Below are 27,477 nucleotides of genomic sequence, written 5' to 3'. Positions count from 1 at the left end.
GTTAGGTTTAATTAGTTCTAAGTTCTAGGCGACTGATAACCTCAGAAGTTAAGTCGCATAGTGCTCAGAGCCATCCACTGATATCAACACTTTCGTCCAGAGCTAGAGAATATGCCATAAAATCTTTACAGATATTTGCAAGCTGGCTCTGGACGTCGCCTGCCATCTCCTGTATGCGATGCATAATGGTCATGTTAGATAATGGCACAATCCGAAACTGTTCAACTTGAGATGGACACAATGTTCCGCTGCAACTACCAAACATTCTTTTATTAAATCGTCATCAGTTAAGGGGCGCAGGGATTTTGCTAAAAGCAAAGCAATTTTGTAACCCACTCTGCCTCAGTTGATTTTCTTCGTCGTCCAGATCTTCGAATAGCTTCCTTTTAAGTTTAATAACTTCCTGCGCAATATCTGGTCAATCACATTTTCCACGTCCGTAGTCTCTCGCGTGATACGACATATAATGTCGCTGCAAATTAAATTTCGTAAAAGAATTCAGCGTTTTGTGACATACTAAACATTTTGCAACACCATCTTTTTCAGTAAACAGATACAACTCCTCCCAATGGGGGTTGAACTGCGAAAGCATGGTTGGGGTTACACAACGGCGACTTGACATGACTCTTAACCAGCGAAGTGACTGTTAAGAGCTGATCGTAGTACTTTAAACGTTACACAGTCGGCGCGAATTCAATAGGCACGCTGCGGCCCTATTCAAACATGCACGCGCATTTGCCCTCCCTCCCCTCCCTCCTACTCCGTGACCTTGCAGCTGCTCGCGAGCACGTGCCTGAGCAGACGCGAGTACTCGCGCTCAAAACCAGCCAGTTGTTAAGCCCTGAACTAACTGAATATGAAAAGTGTCTGGTTGCTGAATTCCTAGAAGTAACGCAGTTTGGATTGCTGAATGGGTGACCTACTTTTCTAAAAAAGATTCTACTCCCTTAATGAAATTGCAGACTCATCAGCTGAGTTTTATTGAGATTTTATAGTTTCTCTCTTGGAGAATGGGTGGTCCTCCCAAACAACTATCAGAATTGTTATATGTAAAGTGTCAGCTGTGTGCCAGTGGTCCAAGGAAGGCCGTCATCCTAGTTCCGGACGCTACTGGTGTAAAGAATGGGCCGCCGCATAAGGCGATCAGCCTTTACTGGCCACACTGCGACCGCAACAGAAACTGAAACAAATATTATTCGCTGAGTGACAGTTGAGAAGCGTGCCACTCACGAAAGCCTTCTTCCACACACCTTGACCAGGAGGTTTATTACTGTCGTGGCGACACTGGGTTCTTGTTCTGAAAGAAAGGGTTTGAAACCGTTTTCCGGTCTTTTTGATTTATATTTTCTTCCACTTTGTTTAGAGCAGATTCTATGATACGTTTTACAGCGCCACGATCGATTCCTTTCCCAATGCTTGGTGAGCTGAGCTACGTCTTAAAGCATGGGAGTTTTGTTGTAAAGAAATTCGATTCACATCTCTGCCCTCCTCGGTACTTTGACTTTTTTGTGGTTAACATGAACCATTATTTCTATGCGACGTAATGCAATTACTTCCCAGAAATCCAGTTCAGTACATACAATGAAGCGCCAAAGAGACTGGTATAGGCATGCGTATACAGACTTTGTAAACAGACAGAATACGTCGCTATGGTCAGCAACGCCTATACAGGGTGTTCCAAAAAGGTATGGCCAAACTTTCAGGAAACATTCCTCACACATAAATAAAGAAAAGATGTTATGTGGACATGTGTCCGGAAACGCTTAATTTCCATGCTAGAGCTCATTTTAGTTTCGTCAGTATGTACTGTACTTCCTCGATTCACAATCAACATGTGTGGGCTGACGAGAATCCGTATGCAATTGTGCAAACACGTCATCAAGATAGATTTTCTGTGAACGTTTGGGCAGGCATTGTTGGTGATGTCTTGATTGGGCCCCATGTTCTTCCACCTACACTCAATGGAGCACGTTATCACGATTTCATACGGGATACTCTACCTGTGCTGCTAGAGATGGAGCTCGTGCACATTTCAGTCGAGGTGTTCGTACGCTTCTCAACAACAGATTCGGTGACCGATGGATTGGTAGAGGCGGACCAGTTCCATGGCCTCCACGCTCTCCTGACCTCAACCCTCTTGACTTTCATTTATGGGGGCATTTGAAAGCTCTTGTCTACGCAACCCCGGTACCAAATGTAGAGACTCTTCGTGCTCGTATTGTGGACGGCTGTGATACAATACGCCATTCTCCAGGGCTGCATCAGCGCATCAGGGATACCATGCAACGGAGGGTGGATGCATGTATCCTCGCTAACGGAGGACATTTTCAACATTTCCTGTAACAAAGTGTTTGAAGTCACGCTGGTACGTTCTGTTGCTGTGTGTTTCCATTCCATGATTAATGTTATTTGAAGAGAAGTAATAAAATGAGCTCTAACGTGGAAAGTAAGCGTTTCCGAACACATGTTCACGTAACATATTTTCTTTCTTTGTGTGTTAGGAATGTTTCCTGAAAGTTTGGCAATACCTTTTTGTAGCACCCTGTTTACGAAAACAAGAGTTTGGCATAGTTATAAGATCGTTTACTGCTGCTACAGTGCAGGTTATTACGATTTAAATGTGTTTGAACGTGGTGTTATAGTCGGCGCACGAGCGATGTGACACAGCATGTCCGACGTAGCGATTAGGTGGGGATTTTCGCTTATGACCATTTCACGAGTGTTCCGTGAATATCAGGAAACCGGTAAAATATCAAATCTCCAACATCGCCGCGGCCGGAAAAAGATCCTGCAAGAACGGGACCAACGACGACTGAAGAGAACAGCTCGTGACAGAAGGTCAACCCTCCCGTAAATTGCTGCAGATTTCAATGATGGGCCATCAACATGTCAACGTGCGAACCATTCAACGAAACATCATCGATATGGGCTTTCGGAGCCGAAGGTCCACTCGTGTACACTTGATGACTGCACGACACAAAGTTTTACACCTCCCCTGGGCCAGTCAACACCGACATTGGGCTGTTGATGACTGGAAACATGTTGACTGGTCGGATGAGTCTCGTTTCAAACTGTATCGAGCGGATGGACGTGTACAGGTATGGAGACAACCTCATGAATCCACGGATCCTGTATGTCATCAGGGGACTTTTCAAGCTGGTGGAGGCTCTGTAATGATGTGGGGCATGTGCAGTTGGAGTGATAAGGAAGCTCTGATACGTCTAGATACGACTCTGACAGGTGACACGTACGTAAGGATCCTGTCTGATCACCTGCATCCATTCAAGTCCATTGTGCATCCCACTGACTTGGGCAATTCCAGCAGAACAATGCGATACCCGACACGCCCAGATTTGCTACAGGGTGGCTCCAGGAACACTCTTCTGCGGTTAAACACTTCCGCTGGCCACCAAACTCCATGGATATGAACATTATTGAGCATATCTGGGATGCCTTGCAACTTGCTGTTCAGGAGAGATCTCCACCCCCTTATACTCTTACAGATTTATAACAGCCCTGCAGGATTCATGGTGTCAGTTCCCTCCAGCACTACTTCGGACATTAGTCGAGTCCATGCGACGTCGTTTTGCGGCACTTCTATATGCCTGCGAGCGACAGTACACGATATTAATCAGGTGTACCGGTTTCTTTCGCTCTTCAGTGTATAATAGCCCTAATAACCCCGCTGACAACGAGACGCTAAAAACTAGCATTTCCTCCTTTGACCTCTCGTCCTCTCTGAAACCTCGGCACCTTTTACTGTGTAGTCTGCAAGAAGCGCTTTATGGCGCAGATGAGACCTTGTACAGAGCAAGATGATAAAGCATGTAAGTTTATCATGCAAAGTGAAGGATCTGCTATACCACTGCAAAAGTAAGAATAACTGAAATGCAAATGATGCTGGCAGAATGATGCCGAAACGGTTCGTGGGAACAGATTTTAGAAAAACTGACTGAAGTGGCAAGAATTATTCCATAAATTAGAATAAATTTGCCGTTCTGAGCAACAGGTGTGCCAATCAGAAGTCCCGATATACGTCGGATGCTGTTCGTCTACCAATACAAGGACAACCGCCTATCGGGCATGCACAGTCGTGCTCAAAAATATCCGAACGACCTGAATTGCATTTCGCCTGATTCGCATGCAACCCACATAACGCAGCTGTCTAGCAGGTCCTGTAATCGCTCCTTGGTACAGTCGTTTGACTATTGAAAATGGTTCCAACAAGTCACCACTAGAAAACACTGCTCTGTATCGCAATAACTCAAGATGTAAAGTAATACTACGATACTAAAAATATCAAGGAACACCTTATCACAGGAAAGACTGTCCTTAAGGCTTGTAAGCTCACATTTATTAAAATAAATGACATACCTGAAATGTTACCACTCTCATTATTACGTCAGATAGGTAATGCACGTAGTAAGTTCGTCGTATTCATGATTTCCTCTTCAAAGTAACATACCGTACTTATTATTTAACACAAAATGACATAAAAAATTTAAGTTATTCACGAGCAGCTAGTTGAGAATCTGTATGAACTTCAAATGACACGACGAACCGTCTCGTTCTGCATATGGATTCAAACTCAGGTCATGCAGACTAAGCAAAGATTTCGTGACTGACGGAAACTAACAGTTATTCCTGATTAGGCATACAGAGAGTGATATACCTCGATTTTAGACAGTATCAGTTAGCAAATACCAACTTTAAATTACATAACGCAAACATTTTTAACGGACGCGAATTCCTACCCAGCACCTATTGTCCCTGTTAACAAACTACGAGAGATGTGAAATATTGCTTCTTAACAAGTAACTTATTTGAAATGCCGTGAGGTAAAGCTTTGTGTTGGGCAGGGATCCGAACCCAGAACCTAAGAATATAGATATCGAAGCACAATCAAGTGTGACATATCGGATTTTCTCGGCAGTAGCTAGATGTTTTAACTGAAATGACGAGAAGAAACATTAATTTTTTCCTTCCCAGGACTCCAACCCGACACCTATCGCTGTTATACTCTAGAGAAAACGGACGTTAAATATGGGTTTGTTGCACGAGCAGTGACATGTGAGCATGTTTGAACTAGAAATAATATGACGAAGAGTTCAGTGCTGACCGGGAATAGAGCTCCACGCATATCGTTGTTGACTACACACAAACAGACGTCAGCTACCGAATTTTTCTCCACCAGCAGCTCGGAATAACATCTTGAACTTACAGTGATCTAGCAAATAGTTCTGTGTCTCAATGGGAGTCGAAAACGTCAAATATCGTTAGTGTTGACAACGAATGAAAATACATGAAAAATCAAAATTATTATCCACCAGTAGATAGGTGTTCTCATGCTAAAGCTTGATAATATATAATGAAATCTTTAGTGCCGGGCAAGGATTCGAACCCATTCGCCCGCATCTCGTGGTCGTGCGGTAGCGTTCTCTCTTCCCACGCCCGGGTTCCCGGGTTCGATTCCCGGCGGGGTCAGGGATTTTCTCTGCCTCGTGATGGCTGGGTGTTGTGTGATGTCCTTAGGTTAGTTAGGTTTAAGTAGTTCTAAGTTCTAGGGGACTTGTGACCACAGCAGTTGAGTCCCATAGTGCTCAGAGCCATTTGAACCATTTTTTGAACCCATTCACGCTCAATATGTGGAGATGTTGAGGAATGTGGAGTTGTGAACAAACACCAAACTGTAGCCGAGCTGTATTGTCACGAAGGGATCAAATTCCGCGTTAAGGGCGGTCTGAGTTGCATTCCCAGTTCAGAACCAATTTTATCGACATACAGAAGCTCAGATAAAAGATGGAATAAGTGTCCTCTGAGCCTACATAGCGATTGTTTCCTCACTAGAAATAAATAACTAGTACAAGAAAGGTTACTGGTGATAGAGTTTCTACATGTCGCCACTCCAGATCTTATTGTGGCTCAACCTAACGTCTACTTGGTAGAGAAGGAATATCATTTTTAATGTGAATTTCAGACCACAATGCCATTATATTTTCTTCACTTGGTGTAGCCAGAAGAGAATGGAATCCGTCCCTCCCTATCTAAAATCATTGGCAGAAGTTGGAATCGAACCCAAACCATAGATATATGAAACTATCATCAGCCCAACAGACCACCATATCCTCTGCTCAGGAGGTTCATTCTTCTATCATAACGCCGTTGTACCACACTGGCTGAGAATTCCGACACACAGGCTCCCTGTATCAATTTGCAGCATGTTCAGTAAATTCATTTACTTGGTTGACCGAATCACCATGAACTAGCTGCCTCGGCTACCCAGTGCATGCATTCATCTTTATTTTGTAATCACCAAAATAAAATCACGTAACTGCTACCAACACAGAACTGCCAACGGTGTAGGATGCAGAAATTAAAATAGGAAGTGTTCCTTTCCACTTGAGCTACTCTATTGCGCTATCGATTTGTTCAAAATGTCGTGCAGTGCAAAAGAAAAGGTATAACTGTTTGTCTCTCATAAGTATTGACCTGGCAATATGCATTATCCCACGGCACTATGGAATGCAGAAGGTTTGGAGGACTTGTTCGTGACTTCTGGAGCTGTTACAGCTACGTGTCGGTTGGTGGCGTTATGGTAAGTATCGCGCGCTGTAGATAAGATGTTGCGAGTTCGAGTACATTCACTGCTATATTTATTAAAACGCAATTCTGCTGTCTGCTAAAATTACCAATCTAATGGAACTTCTAACATAAATTTCCTTCACTTCTCAACCCAAAATAGTTGTATGTGGAAAAAGGGCTAACTTCTGCGACATTTTGTTCATTTCAGGTTTAATAGACGGCCAGACAGTAGATGCATCTCGAAACTTTTGTATTATGTATGGGTAGAGGGCATCGTGCCAAAATACGTCGGAAAAGTATTTTCTACATTAGCTGTCGTCTGGTAGTGGCATTTTATTCTTCTTCAAACCTTGTTTGACAGCTTTAACTCAGAACAACGTTTCTACATGCATGTAATCAATAAACTGCATGTGCATTTTCACACTGTTATAGATGACATCAGAGAATTCGCATATATCGTTGATGATTAATTTCTCTCTCGTGTTTACTATTGTTTTAACAACATTAAAGGAAACCTTACGAAAATTGTGATTATAAAAAATGAAGTAAAACTACCCACCATAACCTTACGACGGAAAATTGTTTTAATGAAACTGAGTATCTGTACGCAAGCGTGCCTCTAACGTCACGAATTGGTAAAATACTACTGACTTAGATTTTGATTGGGTCTGTGTTTAATTGGTATGCTGTGTCATACTCAAGAAGTATGCAAATGTGGCATTTCATAAATAAAGTTATGTATTCCTAGAAACCCAAAATTTGCTTGTCAGCAGCGGAAAGAGGCGTTACCTGTTGTGCAGCATTGCAAGTTTTTCCCCATTGCACTATGAGCCGAAAGTATTTTCTTACGATTTCCTTATCGATGTTTGATCTGACTGCTTGTAGCTCTTTCACAGAGGGGATAAAAGCGCTACAGCAGTGAGACTGGAACTGCGAACCATATCAGACGCCTTTTCATAGGTCAGCACGTTACCACAGAGCTGGCGAAGAAGTATGTGTCTTAGCTTCCTCTTACGATACTAATACTAGCTAGAACTCGTAAACCGCTATTTGAAGGACGAGATTAGTTGCGATTCCCACGTGCAACGACTTTCCTGGGCTGAAAACCGTAAATTTACAATCTTTTGTTACACCTCAAGCGATAATAACTCAGATCATTCAATGGAAATGACAGGTAAAATCAAGTGAACTTTGAGGCTTAATTCCGTGCACACCAGGAAGTAACTCGTCGATCACAGAGTTGCCAAACATACATTGCCTTGTTGCCAAATCTCAGTTACAATACCAGCAGGAAGAAGACGAACCGATGTGATCTTAGAGCGGGCTGGGAAGTGACCATAGCTGGTGTCTCCAAGTCGCGGCTGCTACGGCCTGGAATACATAATGCGTCTGATTCGCATTTCTGTAACTAGGTTTAGGGACTGGAGCGTAGTTACTAATAAAACTCAGAACTGACTGCAAACTAAGCATCATAAATCAGTAACTCTCATAGTTGTATTTATATTTCTTTCGTAAGTGTACTCAAAACTAAGAAATTCATTCACAGACGTTTTCGTGCCTCTCCGATAGTCGAGCACAACAAACAAATAAAAATAAAAAAAGAATGTGTGTGTGTGTGTGTGTGTGTGTGTGTGTCTTTTTGTGTGTGTTTGTGTGTGTGTGTGTGTTTGACAGAGAGAGAGAGAGAGATAGACAGAGAGAGAAATCAAAAAGAATGAAGGAGAGAGAGAGAGAGTAAAAAATTGTAAAGAAATTCAATCATGGTATGTAAAGAAATCTTTCATTAAAATGACACGTTCCACATCATTACTAAATATCGTATTCATGATGTATGAAACAAGAATTAATCTAATGTAGTCTAATCTAATCATATCATATTGATGACTAGCCGTGAAGAGTCATGAATTACGGAAGTTTTTGCCAATATCAGTAACCAAATCTAAACTTGAAAATAAAAGACGACAGTTTTTGTAATAAATCGGGACTTCTGTCAAGACCCTTTCGTCCCTGTTAACTAACCACGAAAGATGTCTGATATACCTCTATTCTGAAGTAACAAAGTGTGCATGCATTTAAAGATGAAGTGCATGGTGTGAAGTTCTGTGACGGAGATACGAACCCAACACGTAATCGGATTGTTAACTAAGTAAAATCAAATGTTACGTATCGGTTTTTCTTACCAGCTGCTAGGTGCTTGACTCTAAAATAAGGATACAAACTTTTGTGCCCAAGTGACAATCGAACTGCTCACCTACCGTGCATCCACGAATATAACTTAAGTATCAGTTGCTTACTCACCAATAGTACGATGTGTGCGTGTTTGACCAGAAATAACGACACCTATTGCGATTGTTGGCAACACATGAACAGACATTAAAAATGCACGTTAATTTTCACTAACAGGCCGATGTGCACGTGATAGGGCTTGAAATGAGATTAAGAATAATTTTGTACTGGATCAGGATTCGGACCCATATACTTACCTTTGGAGGAGACTTAGAGAAGACTGCAGTCTTGAGAAAAGGAACAAAATGATTGAACTATACTGTTCCGAGAGATTCAGATCCTCGAAAGAGGAGATACGAATTCGAATCATAGTCCAACAACAAATTTTTCAACGTCTCTAGTTCAATCAAGTACAAGTAAAGTAAGAGCCCTGTTCCTTTAAATGGCTATCGGTTCATCAAATAAAATAAAATTTTCTAATGTAAGTTTACTGGTGACTGTATTTCTGTTTACCATGACTTCCGCTACGTCATTTCCCAACGTAAACCGGCTCTGCACAGTTGGTAATGAAGGAACGTGATGTTTAATGCGGATTCTGGATTACAAAGTCTTTCTCTTGATGTTACCGGGGGTTAAGTAAATCTGTTTGTGCCTGTTAAAAGTAAATGCCTGAACCCATGCATTGCACCTGTGACAGTTCGTTCCGCCAGACCATTGTGGCCACATTTCCCAGCCCCAGGAGTGTGCTGTAACAGGTGATGTGCTTAGCTTACAAAATTAGTCACGGTGAAAAAACGCGAGACTATTAAATGGTTAAGTAGAGGCAAGCTTCTGAAGCGGAGATTACGCTATTCTCATGTCAGCAGGATGTAAAGACTCTTCTAGGCATCATAGGCTCGATGTGAGGCCATTTTGAAAGTTTCACAAATTCAGCAACTTTTTTAGTTCGAGAAAACCCACTGGGAAGTGTGAAGTTACCGGATAATTCGATTATAACCGTCATTATTACTACCATTTTCTTCATACCTCAGCTGGAACACTGTACTTGAAGGTCATTTGATGCCTTTTGGTCATTATAGAAGTAGTTTCCCAAGAACAGGTTCTTTCCCTGTCTACGGAATCCTTTTCATGTTAATATCAAACATCAGTAATAACTCGTAGATTACAAAAAAACTAAAGTAATTGATGAAGACGTTACCTGATAACAAAAACGAGCTACCTGATAACAAAAACGAGCTGCCTGTTTCAAGTTGCGTATGACAGACAATATTTTAGAAAATCAATTGTTTTCCTTTGCAATAAACAGAAAGATGTTCATTCTAAGCTATCGAAGTACAAAATTTTCCGCAATATTAGTTCAAATTTAATATTCGCTTCTATAATGTAGGAAAGTATTTCACAGTTGCAAAACTCGCAGCCGACTCATTGACCTTATACTTAGTCGCTGACCATAAATTCTAGCTCAGAGTGACACCAGATTAAGTAACGTAATGTAGCGAAGACTGTTTGCCAGTGCTCTTTCTCACCGGAAAATACGCAGTTCACTCATTTGCCTCCATAAGTACACTGTAACAGTAATTTCTGTGTAAAATTTGTCAGTTAGCTTTTACCTTCCAACCAGTGAAATGCCGCTAAATGATTCACAAACCACGATTTAGTGCCGTTAAGACGATTTATTTAAACGTCACAAGACTGCACATAGGTGCAATCGATTTCGACGTGCAAAGTGTTTGTCATCTTACTTTTGTGACAGGTGGGAATAAGTCATTTGCATAGACTTTTTATTGTACTGAAATAATCTATTGTCAGAAAGTAACAAGGTAAGTGTTTTATTCGTATCTATTTTGTAGGAAACTGTAATTGTGATGGAAGATTATACACCTGAATGTTTGACACGACTGGTAGGAAAAAACGCTGCATATTAACCAAACCCCGCGCCTCCTCTCCGTATCCTCCCATGACACGAGCACGGGATTCTCCTCGCATACGGCTACAGAGCTGTTCCTAGCACAGCTGAGAATTGGCTACATCGTCACAAACATTACGCAACACTGTGACAGGGCAACCACTTCCGCGTATCGTACTGAATTGACTCTCTAAATTCACTTGATATTCCATTTCCATTTGAATAACTCCTGCTATATAATCCTCATGTAAAGTAAGACACTGAGACAGAAATTTCAGTTTTTTACCTAAAGAAATGCTATTCTTCACGTAAGTGACAACTTTTATTATCTTTCACGATGCGTTATGAGAATGAGCGACCAATACCATGATGAGAGCGGCATACAGGCAGCAGAGTGTCCGTAGCCCGGTGGTACCGCCCGTGTCTCGGGTCGTAACGGCTCAATCAGTCGTCAGTTCTAACCGTGTTAGGGACCAGCGTGTGCAAGCTTTTTTTTCTGATATATTTTATGGAGCTGCGAATTTCCAGAAAAAATTCTGTATCGAAATCGGAAGAAAACCTTTATACATCAGATCCTCTTGGTAGTTCGACTCAGTAAGTTGTGTCAATGGTCATAGATCTTGGCTTTTTGACTACCAAGCTGCTTCGCAATACCAGCGTCTCTGAAGAAATTCGAATCGACCATCAGCGATAAGAATTTCAATATCGTTCTTCACTTAAGACTCACATGCCAGGGTGATAAGTATGAAGGAAATGAACCTCTTGATTACCATAGGGCCTCTATGCTAAATTTCCGCAGTAGCAATGACGAACTCCCTGCAGAAATTTGCTAACAGCGGCTCTAGCAACTTACTTTTTCTCTGGGTAGCTTCAAATATGGGCAATTTTGTCGCCTTAAATCCAATTGAATATTTTAAATATCACTTGTGAACAAACAATTTTCCTGAGTAGCTATAGAGCAGGTTCTGATAGGTATTGACACAATCTTTCGCATCCATTTACCAAAGAGAATCAAAGAAAGAAACCAAACACATTACATTGCATTTACTCTCTGTGCCTTGACTAACACATATGAATCCATGACAATAATAATAAATTATTTGAGGCAGCTCCCGTGAAAGGAAAAAGAACAGAATGTGACGCTTTAATTGTAGTGTGCCGGCCGCGGTGGTCTCGCGGTTCTAGGCGCGCAGTCCGGAACCGTGCGACTGCTACGGTCGCAGGTTCGAATCCTGCCTCGGGCATGGATGTGTGTGATGTCCTTAGGTTAGTTAGGTTTAAGTAGTTCTAAATTCTAGGGGACTGATGACCACAGCAGTTGTGTCCCATAGTGCTCAGAGCCATTTGAACCATTTTTTTAAATTGTAGTGCACAGGATCAGAAACAATGAAATTAATTCTGTGCCACATTGATGTATTGCATTCTAGTATAAGAAAATAATCCTCAAATAAAAACAGTTTTGTGCCTCCTTTGCTATCAAGAGTGAAACACAAATTGTAGACAGATTTTATGGGTCACCACTCAACAACATTAAAGCATTTTACATGGTCGAGAGTGCGGAGTGGAGCAGATGTTGTCGGCAAAAGGCGAGACAATGCAGTGCCTCAGCCCCCGCCGGAAGGCAGTAAACGGCTCCTAGAGAACTCAGACGCATGCGGTGTTCAGGGGCAGATGGTCGGCAAAGAAATCTTTCGCTAAAACATTGTTGGACCGAACTATTATTACCAGTGTGACAGAAAGCGAAATATATTGTAGATTCTCTTGAATTACACTCATAGCTTCAGCACCGAGAGGAAAGGGGCGATAAAAACTTTGTCGACGTGTGATTTTAGTTACCAGACGTCTATTAGCTAGTCTCAAGTTTTACCTCAAGACTACGATCGTAGTCAAGAATAAAGTACTAAGCCTGAAGTCAAGACTTCCTCTGGGATGTGCCGCAGTCTACAATGTTGCCAGATCGAGCATATTGCCGGACAAAGGATTCTGAGAGGAGCACAACTGTATTGCCCACCTTACGTGAACGACTCGGCGGTCAATTTATTGCTCTAAGACTGTATCTACAACACATATTGCACGCTGAAGACCCAGAAGAATTAAAAAACAAAAGTAGTTTATGAGAGCAACGTTAACTATAGCGTTCGAAGAATTCATAGTGTGTGTAAATGCCTTCCAATTCCCACTCAAGGAAGACAAGGATACACAGTCTAGCTTCAATATTATAAATTCGCCTCAGTTTGCGGATGAACTCAGAATTAGGTTGATAATCATTCTGAATATTTAGCAGTACTGTACCCATTGGTGTTAAACCCGTTTTCAACCAATGATTCCCACAGCTACAGGAACACTACTTGTGATACCTCATAGACAAAATACTTACGCATTGCTATCAGACGAAAAGATCAACCTGACACAAACTGTGGAAAGTTTGTTTTACAACCTTCATACCTGGATAATGAGCTTTTTCCTATTTGAGATGTCTGTGAACGTTGCTGCTTGAGATGATTTAGAACGAAACTAAATTCCTTCAGCTACGACAATGTTTAAAGAAATCGTCTTAACGGCTGTGGGGGAGTAGCCATGTATGTGAAAAAAGGTATCCCATTTGAGTCAATTGATGATTCAAAGTACTGCACTGAAAAGGTGTTTGAATGTTGTGCAGGTGTGGTTAAATTTAGTGGAGCTAAACTTCTTACTGTTGTTATTTATAGATCCCCACACTCCGATTTCACAACATTTTTGCTAAAGCCAGAGGAGGTTCTTGGTTCACTTTATAGGAAATACAAAAAGTTAGTTATATGTGGTGACTTCAATATTGATTGTATAAATGATTGTGCAAGGAAAAGGATGCTGGTAGACCTCCTTAATTCATATAATCTTATGCAAACCGTATTCTTTCCAACGAGAGTGCAAGGGAACAGTAGAACAACCATAGACAATATTTTTGTTCATTCCTCATTACTAGAAGGGCATTCTGTTAGCAAAAAGGTGAATGGCCTTTCAGATCATGATGCACAAATTTTAACTCTAAAAGATTTTTGTGCTGCAACACATGTTAAATATAGTTATCAACTTTTTAGGAGAGCTGACCCAGTTGCTCTAGAAACCTTTGTAAACCTTATCAAGGAACAAGAGTGGCAAGATGTTTATAGTGATGATACAGTAGACGATAAATATAATGCTTTCCTCAAGACTTTTCTCGTGCTCTTTGAAAGTTGCTTTCCATTAGAACGTTCAAAACAGGGTACTAGCACAACACAGGCAGCCTGGGTGGCTGACTAAAGGGATAAGAATATCTTGTAGAACAAAGTGGCAATTATATCAAAACGTTAGAAACAGTCATAATCGAAATGCAGCAGCCCATTACAAACAGTATTGTAAGGTGCTTAAAAAAGTTATTAGGAAGGCAAAAAGTATGTGGTGTGCAGATAGAATAGCTAAGTCTCAGGATAAAATTAAAACCATATGGTCAGTCGTAAAGGAAGTGGCTGGTCTGCAGAGGCAGGTCGAGGATATAGAATCAGTGCGTAGTGGGAATGTCCGTGTTACTGATAAGTCGCATATATGTACAGTATTTAATAATCACTTTCTGAATATAGCAGGTGAAGTAAATATAAACCTAGTCCCAACAGGGAATCATATAGCGCTCGTAGAAAAAAGTGTTCCGAGACTGTTACCTGAAATGCTCCTCCGTGATACTGACAAGAGGGAGATTGAGTTAATAATTAAATCACTAAAGAACAAGAACTCGCATGGATATGACGGGGTATCTAGCAGAATACTGAAGTATTGTTCTATGTATGTTAGCCCAGTACTTAGCCATATCTGTAACTTTTCCTTTAGGAGTGGTCGGTTTCCTGACCGATTAAAGTACTCGGTAGTGAAGCCACTTTATAAAAAGGGAGACAGGGATAATGTTGACAATTATAGACCTATTTCTATGCCATCGGTGTTTGCTAAAGTTATCGAGAGGGTTGTATATACAAGGTTACCGGAGCATTTAAATTCACATAATTTGCTGTCAAATGTACAGTTTGGTTTTAGAAATGGCTTAGCAACTCAAAATGCTATATTCTCTTTTCTCTGTGAGGTTTTGGACGGATTAAATAAAAGGTTGCGAGCATTAGGTGTTTTCTTTGATTTAACGAAGGCTTTTGACTGTGTTGACCACAAAATATTACTGCAGAAGTTGGACCACTATGGAGTAAGGGGAGTGGCTTACAATTTCTTCGCCTCTTACTTTAAGAACAGAAAGCAGAAGGTAATTCTCCGCAATACTGAGAGTGGTAGTGGTGTTCAGTCCCAATGGAGCACTGTTATGTGTGGCGTTCCCCAAGGGTCAGTGCTGGGGCCACTGCTGTTTCTTATTTATATAAATGATATGCCTTCTAGTATTACAAGTGATTCAAAAATATTTCTGTTTGCTGATGACACCAGCTTGGTAGTGAAGGATCTTGTGTGTAATATTGAAACATTATCAAATAATGTAGTTCATGAAATAAGTTCGTGGCTTGTGGAAAATAATTTGATGCTAAATCACAGTAAGACTCAGTTTTTACAGTTTCTAACTCACAATTCAACAAGAACTGATCTTTTGATCAGACAGAATGGGCATATTATAAGCGAGACAGAACAGTTCAAGTTCCTAGGCGTTCGGATAGATAATAAGCTGTTGTGGAAAGCCCATGTTCAGGATCTTGTTCAGAAACTAAATGCCGCTTTATTTACCATTAGAACTTTTTTGGGGTAATTCTTCTGATTCAAAAAGGGTACTTTTGGCTCAAAAACGGGCTGTTCGAGCTATGTGTGGTGTAAGTTCGAAAACCTCTTCTCGACCCCTATTCAACAGTCTGGGAATTTTGACATTGCCCTCGCAGTATATATTTTCTTTAATGTCGTTTGTTGTTAGCAATATTAGCTTATTCCCAAGAGTTAGCAGCTTTCACTCAGTTAATACTAGGCAGAAATCAAATCTGCATGTGGAATGCACTTCCTTGACTCTTGTGCACAAAGGAGTGCAGTATTCTGCTGCATCCATGTTCAATAAGCTACCACAAGAACTCAAAAATCTTAGCAGTATCCCAAACACTTTTAAGTCTAAACTGAAAAGTTTCCTCATGGCTCACTCCTTCTATTAGGTCGAGGAGCTCCTGGAAGAGCTAAAAAATTAAGCAAATTCCAGTGTTACATTGTTGTTTTTCTTCATTTAAATTTACGACTTGTCGCCTGAATATGTTTCTTATATTTCATTTTATCTGTTTCTACAATCGTGTTATAATTTCATGTATTGACTCGTTCCATGACAATAAATAAATAAATAAATAAAACGGCACTAAATCGTGGTTTGTGAATCGTTTACCGGCCGTACTCTGCAGCATTTCGCTGGCTGAAAGGCAAAAACCTTACTGACAAATTTCACAGAAGGAAAAGAGGGACGAAAAGTCTCCCACTGAAAGGTCATGCTGTTTTATTTAAATGATTACAAAATCAGGTAAAACGAACAGTCAGGTTGTCAGTATAAGCACATTACTGTTGTCAGTATGATTTTGCACTGCCCAGGGCCTGTAATGACAAAGGGCCTGTTTAGGTCAGGCATATTGTATACAGAAGTGGAAGAGAGAGCACCACTAAATTCTGATCCATGTGCATTGCATACACACAGAAATTACTGTCACAGTGTACTTATGGACCCCAATGAGTGAACTGCATATTTCCCGGTGAGAAAGATTACTGGCAAACAGTCTTCGCTACATTATGTTACTTAAACTGGTGTCACTCTGAGCTAGAATTTATGGTCAGCGACTAAGTATAAGGTCAATGAGTCGGCTGCGGGTTTTGCAACTGTGAAATACTTTCCTACATTATAGAAGCGAATATTAAATTTGAACTAATTTTGCGGAAAATTTTGTACTTCGATAGCTTAGAATCAACATCTTTCTGTTTATTGCAAAGGAAAACAATTGATTTTCTAAAACATTGGCTGTCATACAAAACTTGAAACAGGTCATGTCGACCAAATCATATGGAAGAACTGACAGCGACGTATATCGGAAGGCAATAAGATCTCTTTGCCTTTTGGCAACACACACACACACACACACACACACACACACACACACACACACACACACACATTCTTTGTTTGTTTGTTTGTTGTGCTCGACTATCGGAGAGGCACGAAAACGTCTGTGAATGAATTTCATAGTTTTGAGTACACTTACGAAAGAAATATAAATACAACTATGAAAGTTACTGATTTATGATGCTTAGTTTGCAGTCAGTTCTGAGTTTTATTAGTAACTACGCTTCAGTCCCTAAACCTAGTTACAGAAATGCGAATCAGACGCATTATGTATTCCAGGCCGTAGCAGCCGCGACTTGGAGACACCAGCTATGGTCACTTCCCAGCCCGCTCTAAGATCACATCGGTTCGTCTTCTTCCTGCTGGTATTGTAACTGAGATATGGCAACAAGGCAATGTATGTTTGGCAACTCTGTGATCGACGAGTTACTTCCTGGTGTGCACGGAATTAAGCCTTAAAGTTCACTTGATTTTACCTGTCATTTCCATTGAATAATCTGAGTGATTATCGCTTGAGGTGTAACAAAAGATTGTAAATTTACGGTTTTCAGCCCAGGAAAGTCGTTGCACGTGGAAATCTCAACTAATTTCGTGCCTCAAATAGCGGTTTACGAGTTCTAGCCACTATTGGTCTCGTAAGAGTAAGCTGAAACACATACTTCTTCGCCAGCACTGTGGTAAAGTGCTGACCTATGAAAAGGCGTCTGATATGGTTCGCAGTTCCAGTCTCACTGACAGTAGCGCTTTTATCCCCTCTGTGAAAGAGCTACAAGCAGTCAGATCAAACATCGATAAGGAAATCGTAAGAAAATACTTTCGGCTCATAGTGCAATGGGGAAAAACTTGCAATGCTGCACAACAGGTAACGCCTCTTTCCGCTGCTGACAAGCAAATTTTGGGTTTCTAGGAATACATAACTTTATTTATGAAATGCCACATTTGCATACTTCTTGAGTATGACACAGCATACCAATTAAACACAGACCCAATCAAAATCTAAGTCAGTAGTATTTTACCAATTCGTGACGATAGAGGCACGCTTGCGTACAGATACTCAGTTTCATTAAAACAATTTTCCGTCGTAAGGTTATGGTGGGTAGTTTTACTTCATTTTTTATAATACAGTTCACAATTTTCGTAAGGTTTCCTTTAATGTTGTTAAAACAATAGTAAACACGAGAGAGAAATTAATCATCAACGATACACGCGAATTCTCTGATGTCATCTATAACAGTGTGAAAATGCACATGCAGTTTATTGATTACATGCATGTAGAAAAGTTGTTCTGAGTTAAAGCTGTCAAACAAGGTTTGAAGAAGAATAAAATGCCACTACCAGACGACAGCTAATGTAGAAAATACTTTTCCGACGTATTTTGGCACGATGCCCTCTACCCATACATAATACAAAAGATTTGAGATGCATCTACTGTCTGGCTGTCTATTAAACCTGAAATGAACAAAATGTCGCAGAAGTTAGCCCTTTTTCCACATACGACTATTTTGGGTTGAGAAGTGAAGGAAATTATGTTAGAAGTTCCATTAGATTGGTAATTTTAGCAGACAGCAGAATTGCGTTTTAATAAATATAGCAGTGAATGTACTCGAACTCGCGACATCTTATCTACAGCGCGCGATACTTACCATAACGCCACCAACCGACACGTAGCTGTAACAGCTCCAGAAGTCAAGAACAAGTCCTCCAGAACTTCTGCATTCCACAGCGCCGTGGGATAATGCATATCGCCAGGTCAATACTTATGAGAGACTAACAGTTATACCTTTTCTTTTGCACTGCACGACGTTTTGAACAAATCGATAGCGCAATAGAGTAGCTCAAGTGGAAAGGAACACTTCCTATTTTAATTTCTGCATCCTACACCGTTGGCAGTTCTGTGTTGGTAGCAGTTACGTGATTTTATTTTGGTGATTACAAAATAAAGATGAATGCATGCACTGGGTAGCCGAGGCAGCTAGTTCATGGTGGTTCGGTCAACCAAGAAAATGAATTTACTGAACATGCTGCAAATTGATACAGGGAGTCTGTGTGTCGGAATTCTCAGCCAGTGTGGTACAACGGCGTTATGATAGAAAAATGAACCTCTTGAGCAGAGGATATGGTGGTCTGTTGGGCTGATGATAGTTTCATATATCTATGGTTTGGGTTCGTTTCCAACTTTTGCCAATGATTTTAGATAGGGAGGGACGGATTCCATTCTCTTCTGGCTACACCAAGTGAAGAAAATATAATGGCATTGTGGTCTGAAATTCACATTAAAAATGATATTCCTTCTCTACCAAGTAGACGTTAGGTTGAGCCACAATAAGATCTGGAGTGGCGACATGTAGAAACTCTATCACCAGTAACCTTTCTTGTACTAGTTATTTATTTCTAGTGAGGAAACAATCGCTATGTAGGCTCAAAGGACACTTATTCCATCTTTTATCTGAGCTTCTGTATGTCGATAAAATTGGTTCTGAACTGGGAATGCAACTCAGACCGCCCTTATCGCGGAATTTGATCCCTTCGTGACAATACCGCTCGGCTACAGTTTGTTGTTTGTTCACAACTCCAGATTCCTCAACATCTCCACATATTGCGCGTGAATGGGTTCGAATCCTAGCCCGGCACTAAAGAATTCATTATATATTATCAAGCTCTAGCATGAGAACACCTATCAGGTGGGCCGGCTGAAGTGGCCGTGCGGTTAAAGGCGCTGCAGTCTGGAACCGCAAGACCGCTACGGTCGCAGGTTCGAATCCTGCCTCGGGCATGGATGTTTGTGATGTCCTTCGGTTAGTTAGGTTTAACTAGTTCTAAGTTCTAGGGGACTAATGACTTCAGCAGTTGAGTCCCATAGCGCTCAGAGCCATTTTGAACCTATCTGCTGGTGGATAATAATTTTGATTTTTAATGTAGTGTCATTCGTTGTCAACACTAACGATATTTGACGTTTTTGACCCCCATTGAGACACACAACTATTTACTAGATCACTGTAAGTTCAAGATGTTATTCCGAGCTGCTGGTGGAGAAAAATTCGGTAGCTGACGTCTGTTTGTGTGTAGTCAACAACGATATGCGTGGAGCTCTATTCCCGGTCAGCACTGAACTCTTCGTCATATTATTTCTAGTTCAAACATGCTCACATGTCGCTGCTCGTGCAACAAACCCATATTTAACGCCCGTTTTCTCTAGAGTATAACAGCGATAGGTGTCGGGTTGGAGTCCTGGGAAGGAAAAAATTAATGTTTCTTCTCGTCATTTCAGTTAAAACATCTAGCTACTGCCGAGAAAATCCGATATGTCATACTTGATTGTGCTTCGATATCTATTTTCTTAGGTTCTGGGTTCGGATCCCTGTCCAACACAAAGCTTTACCTCACGGCATTTCAAATAAGTTACTTGTTAAGAAGCAATATTTAACATCTCTCGTAGTTCGTTAACAGGGACAATAGGTGCTGGGTAGGAATTCGCGTCCGTTAAAAATGTTTGCGTTATGTAATTTAAAGTTGGTATTTGCTAACTGATACTGTCTAAAATCGAGGTATATCACTCTCTGTATGCCTAATCAGGAATGACTGTTAGTTTCCGTCAGTCACGAAATCTTTGCTTAGTCTGCATGACTTGAGTTTGAATCCATATGCAGAACGAGACGGTTCGTCGTGTCATTTGAAGTTCATACATATTCTCAACTAGCTGCTCGTGAATAACTTAAATTTTTAATGTCATTTTGTGTTAAATAATTAGTACGGTATGTTACTTTGAAGAGGAAATCATGAATACGACGAACTTACTACGTGCATTACCTATCTGACGTAATAATGAGAGTGGTAACATTTCGGGTATGTCATTTATTGTAATAAATGTGAGCTTACAAGCCTTAAGGACAGTCTTACCTGTGATAAGGTGTTCCCAGATATTTGTAGTATCGTAGTATTACTTTACATCTTGAGTTATTGCGATACAGAGCAGTGTTTCCTAGTGGTGACTCGTTGGAACCATTTTCAATAGTCAAACGACTGTACCAAGGAGCTGTTAGAGGACCTGCTAGACAGCTGCATTATGTGGGTTGCATGCGAATCAGGCGAAATGCAATTCAGGTCGTTCGGATACTTTTGAGGATGAATGTACCTGCGCGGTTCATTTCACACTCTAATTTTGCTTCCTCATCTGAAACGCAACAGGATTTATGTCTGGTGTCTGCTCAGACATTGATACTAAGAAACATAAGGTGAGCTGATTGCTAGGTTTGAACTGTTGACTTAGCGGACCACCAGTGGAAGAATGGGTTACCTGAGTGTTCAACAAACCAGGAGCATATGCGTGGAGCTTTAATAACACGACTGTTAATCTCGGAAGACGGAATTGTCTGCAACGTATTCATCACCATTCCCTTCGCTGAACTGTACCATCAATATACGGGGGGGGGGGGGGGGGGGTAAACGTCCCATTAGGCCGTCGGTGTACATGATGTCTTGCATCACTTGAAAGCAGGGAACATCGCCACTTGTTGGACCACGCTAACCGCCTGCAGTCGTCTCCTGCCCAGTTTTTATGTTGCTTGGTACTTTGAAGAGGTGGAGTTTTATGTGGCTCTGTGAGCAATGACCTTATGCGCGGTACCATCCTCCTGTTATGAATTACCTGTAGTTCCTTTTGGCTGTCACTGGTACATCGGTTCTAGCAGACCCGTTGGTCTATCTCTGTTGATATACCAGCAAACCAGGTAACTTCTATGGTGGTGTGGCCATGAAAACGTTCAATTACGATAGCTCCGTTCTTTGATTCTGTGACGTCTTCACGTCGACCATCCTACTACACTGATTCTATTCAACCGACTTTAATATTCACACCACATCATTGCCATGTCTAACGTCACCGGTGTAGGGTCTCATGACTGCTTGGTACTAGTTCTAAACCATCTACAGCCTTCCAATGCCGCGGTGTGATCCTTTGAGGGCTGAGTAATAATTTGTCCATTGAACTTATATTTAAATAGTTTTGAATTTGTACAGTTCTATTTTCGGATTTTCCCAACAGTCTCATTATGAACAACTAAATCCACCGTTTTTTCCACAGATTGGTGTTGATCGTCATTGCTTTCTTCGCAAATTATATCACATCCTAGATTTTGGAAATATTGTCCTATATGTAGCACCTTTTGCTCTGAAAAGACTGACACCCATAACAAACACGTAGATTCAGTGATTCAAAGTGAAATTGTTACTACTGTTATGCTAAGCAATATAGTTCACCTACATAGCGCGAAGCTGGAAGAAAGGGCTAACCAATACACGGTTCTGTATTTATCTGAGGCTAACGTATTTAAGGAAAACATTTTTAAGAGATTCTGGTCTTACAAATTATCTTGTCTGAATAACGCGAAAGAAAATATAGTAAATCACCAACTATTAGAACGAAACCGGCAAGTCAAGCAAAAGCACATGAGTTGAATGCAGCTTCCTTAACATTACGTCGCACATGAATTAATGCGGAAGGCCCTGTTCAGCTATAGAACCCGCAATATGTTTTTGCAAACTATTACAATGTAACTACCCCGTTTGATATTATTAATACCACTGTTACCATAGTTATCACTGTTTTCTGCGTTAGCAGCCACAGAGAAGAAAAGAAAATTCGGGTTTGACAACGTATGGGTGACGACGCAATTACGACCGGAAAGAAGCTCGAATGGGTCAGTCATATGGAAAGTGTACTGTCTGCCATCGGGTTCCCCTAAATGGCAGGCAGCACCGCGTAACAGCCACGCTATGGGGGAAACAAACCAACAGCCAAAGAGGCGAAGACATCAGGTAAACACGCCGAAGATTCCAGTCGATTAATAGGAACCTTTCCTTGCAGGTGTCGCCGCGACATATCCGGTCACGGATTCCTACGCCGGGTTTCTATTGGCTCCAGCTCACTATATAGGCCCGGCCAGTCGAAGACAGACCGGTCTTCTTCCGCTGCTAATGGCAATCGCTATAGCAGAATCTCCGAGAAGATATCACCGAAGCCGCTGTACTGCGCCGCGGATCGAAGTACCAGCAGACCGAGAGGAACCACATCTCTGTATATTGATGTCACCATATTGGGTAAGTCAGTTCGAATGCAGGTCGATACAGGGGCTGCGGTACCCTGCTCAATTACACTACCTACACCGTTTTAGGAGCGCCAAGCCTTCAACCGGCTCCTCGACGCCTCCTTACGTACAACAGACAGGAAATCGCTTTGTTGGGGCAGTTCACGACGGTGGTTTCTTACAAATCTGTCAGTAGTACGATTTCTTTTCTGGTAGTCAACAGTTTCGATGCTACCGATCTATTTGGCTTGGATGCTTTCCAAATGATCGGATTCACAATCGACGATCATGTACATCTGGTTTCTCCACAGGTGACCTTTCCCGAAGTTGACTCTCTCTGCACCGAATTCCAGGATCTCTTCTCCCCCGGCATCGGGTGCGCCAAGGGGTTTGCAGCGACCCTCCACCTCCGGCCGCCAGCCCGCCCTCGATACTTCCGGGCGAGGCAGGTCCCCGTTGCTCTCCAGCAGCCGCTGAGTGCTACGGCCTGTTCAGTTCAGCCCCTGGGCCACGCCTCTCGTCATCGTCCATAAGCCAGGCAGACGTCTCCGTCTCTGTGGGGACTTTTCGGCGACCCTCAACCCCCAGATCCAGGTGGACGACTTTCCACTCCCTCTGCCGGATGATCTCTTCCGTAAAGTGGCTGGTGGTCGTTACTTTACCAAAATTGATCTCGCTGAGGCGTACATCCTGGTTCATTTGGCTGTAGCTTCTCAAGCCCTCACCATTCTGCATACGCCCGCTGGCCTGTTCCAAGTCACACCCCTCATGTTTGGCCTGGCTAGTGCTCCGGCCATTTTTCAACGCTTCTTGGAACAACTCCAGCAGGACATTCCCGGTTGCATTAATTACCTCGTCGACATTGTCGGTAGGGGCCCTACTGCTGCAGCCTATCTCACCAACTTGCATCAGCTGTTTCTTCGCCTCCGCCAGGCTGGACTAAAATGCAATAAGGAGAAGTGTTCCTTCTTTCAACCTTCTATTTCCTATGTAGGACATGTTATTTCACATAAAGGCATCTCTCCGTCATTTTCCTATGTGGACGCCATACATCGGCTGCCTCCCCCACGGGACATCCATCAGCTGAAATCCTTCCTTGGAAAAATATCGTATTACTGGAAGTGCCTTCCGTCGGCCGCTCAGGTGGCGGCCCCTTTATATAACTTATGCCCCAAAAATGTCCCCTTCAGTTGGTCCCCGGCCTGTCAGACGGCCTTTTCCCCCATCAAAAGCCAGTTGCAATCGGCCTCCTGCCTGATGCCATATGATCCGTCTCTGCCGTTGCTCCTGGCCACGGACGCCTCTGATTACGGGGTCGGGGCTGTCCTCTCCAACAAGCTTCCGGATGGGACAGAACGTCCGGTGGCTTTTCTATCCAAGGCCTAACTGTCATCCAGCTGAAGTACTCTCAGATCGAAAAGGATGCATTGGCTATCGTATTCGCCTGTTCCAAACTCATGCCTTTTTTATATGGACGGGCCTTTCATATCGTCACTGACCACAAGCCCCGCCTCTCCCTGTTTTCCCCGGAGGCCCGGCTTCCTACGAAGACGTCTGAGAGGCTTCAACGATGGGCCCTGTTCCTCTCGCAATTCCGTTACTCCTTGCATTTTAAGTCCACCTCCCAGCACCCCAACGCGGATGCTCTTTCCCAACTTTCTTTTGGTCCCGACCCTGCGTTTGACTCTTCAGACGTCCTCGTGTTCTAAGTTGATGATGCGATCCACGACACCATAATGCAATACCTTCTCTTGCTCACAGTACAGGTAATGTAATGGATGATGATAAACAGAAGGCCGAAATACTAAACCTAGCATTCAAAACCTAGTTTACGGTAGAGGACTGCAGCACCATTCCCCTTTTCAACTATCGAACAAACGCAAGGATGGCTGGCATAGTGTTTAGTGTATCTGGGATTGTAAAACAGTTAAGATCCTTAGATGCCAGGAAGGCATCTGGCCCAGACGGTATCCCCGTAAGATTATATGTTGAGTATGCTACAAAAGTAGCACCATTCTTATCCATCATCTATCAGAGATCATTGGAACAGCGGAAAGTTCCACGGGACTGGAAGAATGTCCAGGTCACAGCAATCTATAAAAAAGGGGAGAAAATGGGATGCACATAATTACCGGCCAATATCACTGACATCGATTTGTTGTAGAATCATGGAACATATTTTGTGTTCAAACATAATGATCTTTCTAGACTCTGAGAAGTGCATCTGCAGAAACAAGCACGGTTTTAGGAAACAGCGGTCATGCGAGACAGAGCTGGCCCTCTTTGTGCATGATATACAAAGGCTCTAGATACCGCCTCCCAGGTTGATGCCATATTTCTCGACTTTCGAAAGGCGTTCCACTCAGTTCCGCACTGTCGCTTGCTCCAAAAAGTGCGCGCTTAAGGACTATCCGATGACATATGCGGTTGGAAAGAAAGTTTTCTAACAGGCAGAGAGCAGTATGTCGTCCTGAACGGGGTGACTTCAACAGAAACAAGCGTAACTTCAGGTGTGCCCCGGAGCAGCGTAATAGGTCCCTTTTTACGATTTACGTAAACGATCTGGTTGATGGTATTGACAGCAGCATTAGATTGTTTGCTGATGATGCTGTAGTCTACAGGAAAGTAGTATCACACGAAAGTTGTAAACAAATCAATGAGGATTTGCAGAAAATAAATGCGTGGTGTAATGACTGGGAGTCATCTCTCAATATTAGTAAGTGTAACCTACTGCGTATAACAAGGCAAGAATCCCCATTAATGTACGAGTACAAAATAAATTTTCACCCTTTGGAAGCGGTAACATCAGTCAAGTATCTGGGTGTGACTGTTCGAAATGATCTCAAATGGAATGATCAGATTACTCAAGTAACGAGCAAGACTAAATCTAGATTGCGGTTTATTGGCTAAAATGGTTCAAATGGCTCTGAGCACTATGGGACTTAACTGCTGTGGTCATCAGTCTCCTAGAACTTAGAACTACTTAAACCTAACTAACCTAAGGACATCACACACATCCATGCCCGAGGCAGGATTCGAACCTGCGACCGTAGCGGTCGCGCGGCTCCAGCTGTAGCGCCTAGAACCGCTCGGCTACTTCGGCTGGCTGCGGTTTATTGGTAGAGTCCTGAAGCGATGAAGTCCTTCAACAAAGGAAATTGCTTACAATACATTAGTTCGTCCAGTCTTAGAGTATTGTTCGTCTGTATGGGACCCTTACCACTTGGGTCTGATTCGACAGATTGAGAAAGTCGAAAGAAGAGCAGCAAGATTAGTGGCTGGTACATTTAGCCATTTTGAGATTGTTATAAATCTCATAGAAAATTTAAGTGGGACACACTTGCAGATAGGCGACGCGCTAAACGGAAGGGGCTGCTCACTAAATTCTCAATTCAGATCTTCGCCGAGGATGTAGAGCATATATTGTTACCACCAACTTTCAAATCGAACAATGATCACCATTCAAAGATAATGGAAATTAGAGCTGGTACTGAGGCGTTCAGACAGTCATTTTTCCCTCGCACGATCCGCGAGTGGAGCACAGAGGGGGAAATATGACTATGGCGTGAATTGTGCCCTCCGCCACACACCGCTTAGTGGCTAGCGGAGTATATATGTAGATATGTAGACGTAGATGAAAGGAAGGGTATCGGACATTATGATTTGCACTTTCCCTCAGTCGTTTATGGCAAATTACATCCCACGTTTTACAGAGCCAGGACCGATTCCATTCCCAACGCTTGGTGGACTGAGCTACGTTTTCTTCTACGCTTACTTGTATTTATGTATTTGTGTGTGTGTGTGTGTGTGTGTGTGTGTGGACGAGACGTGAAACTCTAATACTTCCAAGCGTTACACAACGAGGTGCCCTAATTGTGTAGAAATTCTATTCACTTCCATCCCCTTCTTGGCGCTATAATTTTCTGTGGTTAACATAAGACTTTACTTTGGTGGGACTGAATGCAATTACTTCCCACATACTTCTCTAACTGAGTACATGTAATTGCCGTAATGACCTTGCTTACTTTCGAAGAGACACTAAACACCAGCATTCCTTCCTTTAACCCCTCGTCCTCTCTGAATCCGCAGAATGTGTTACTAATTAGTCCGCAAGAAATACTTTATAGCGCACATTAGCCCTCGAATAGAGCAAGATTATAAAGCATCTAAGTTTAGCATAGCAGGTGAGGAAAGATTCTACTATACCGCTACAAATATATGTAACTGTAATGCACCTGACGATAGCAGCATGCTGCTGAAATGTGTTGTGCTAAGAGATTTTAGTAAAAAGTGACTGAAGTTGTAAAAACTATTTTATAAGTTTATAAAGTATGTGCGGTGCCAAGCGGCAGGTGTGCGAGTCAGAAATCGCGATACACATGGCATGCCGCGCGGGCGATCAATACAAAGCAATCCGTCTGCCGAGACTGCGCCTGCGTGTCTCTCGTCTCATTTCTGAAACGCTATACGTTTCATCTCTGGTGTCCGTTCAGTGATTGAAACGAAGAAGGTAAATATATTAACGTTGAGGCCAAGGAAGGTAGCAACACACTGGACAAATGTCATCCCGACAGCCATCACGCTAATACGAGGAGTGTTCA

This window comes from Schistocerca nitens, chromosome 3 (assembly GCF_023898315.1).
Source record: "Schistocerca nitens isolate TAMUIC-IGC-003100 chromosome 3, iqSchNite1.1, whole genome shotgun sequence".
NCBI classification, from domain to species: domain Eukaryota; kingdom Metazoa; phylum Arthropoda; class Insecta; order Orthoptera; family Acrididae; genus Schistocerca; species Schistocerca nitens.
This window is presented reverse-complemented; position numbering follows the sequence as displayed.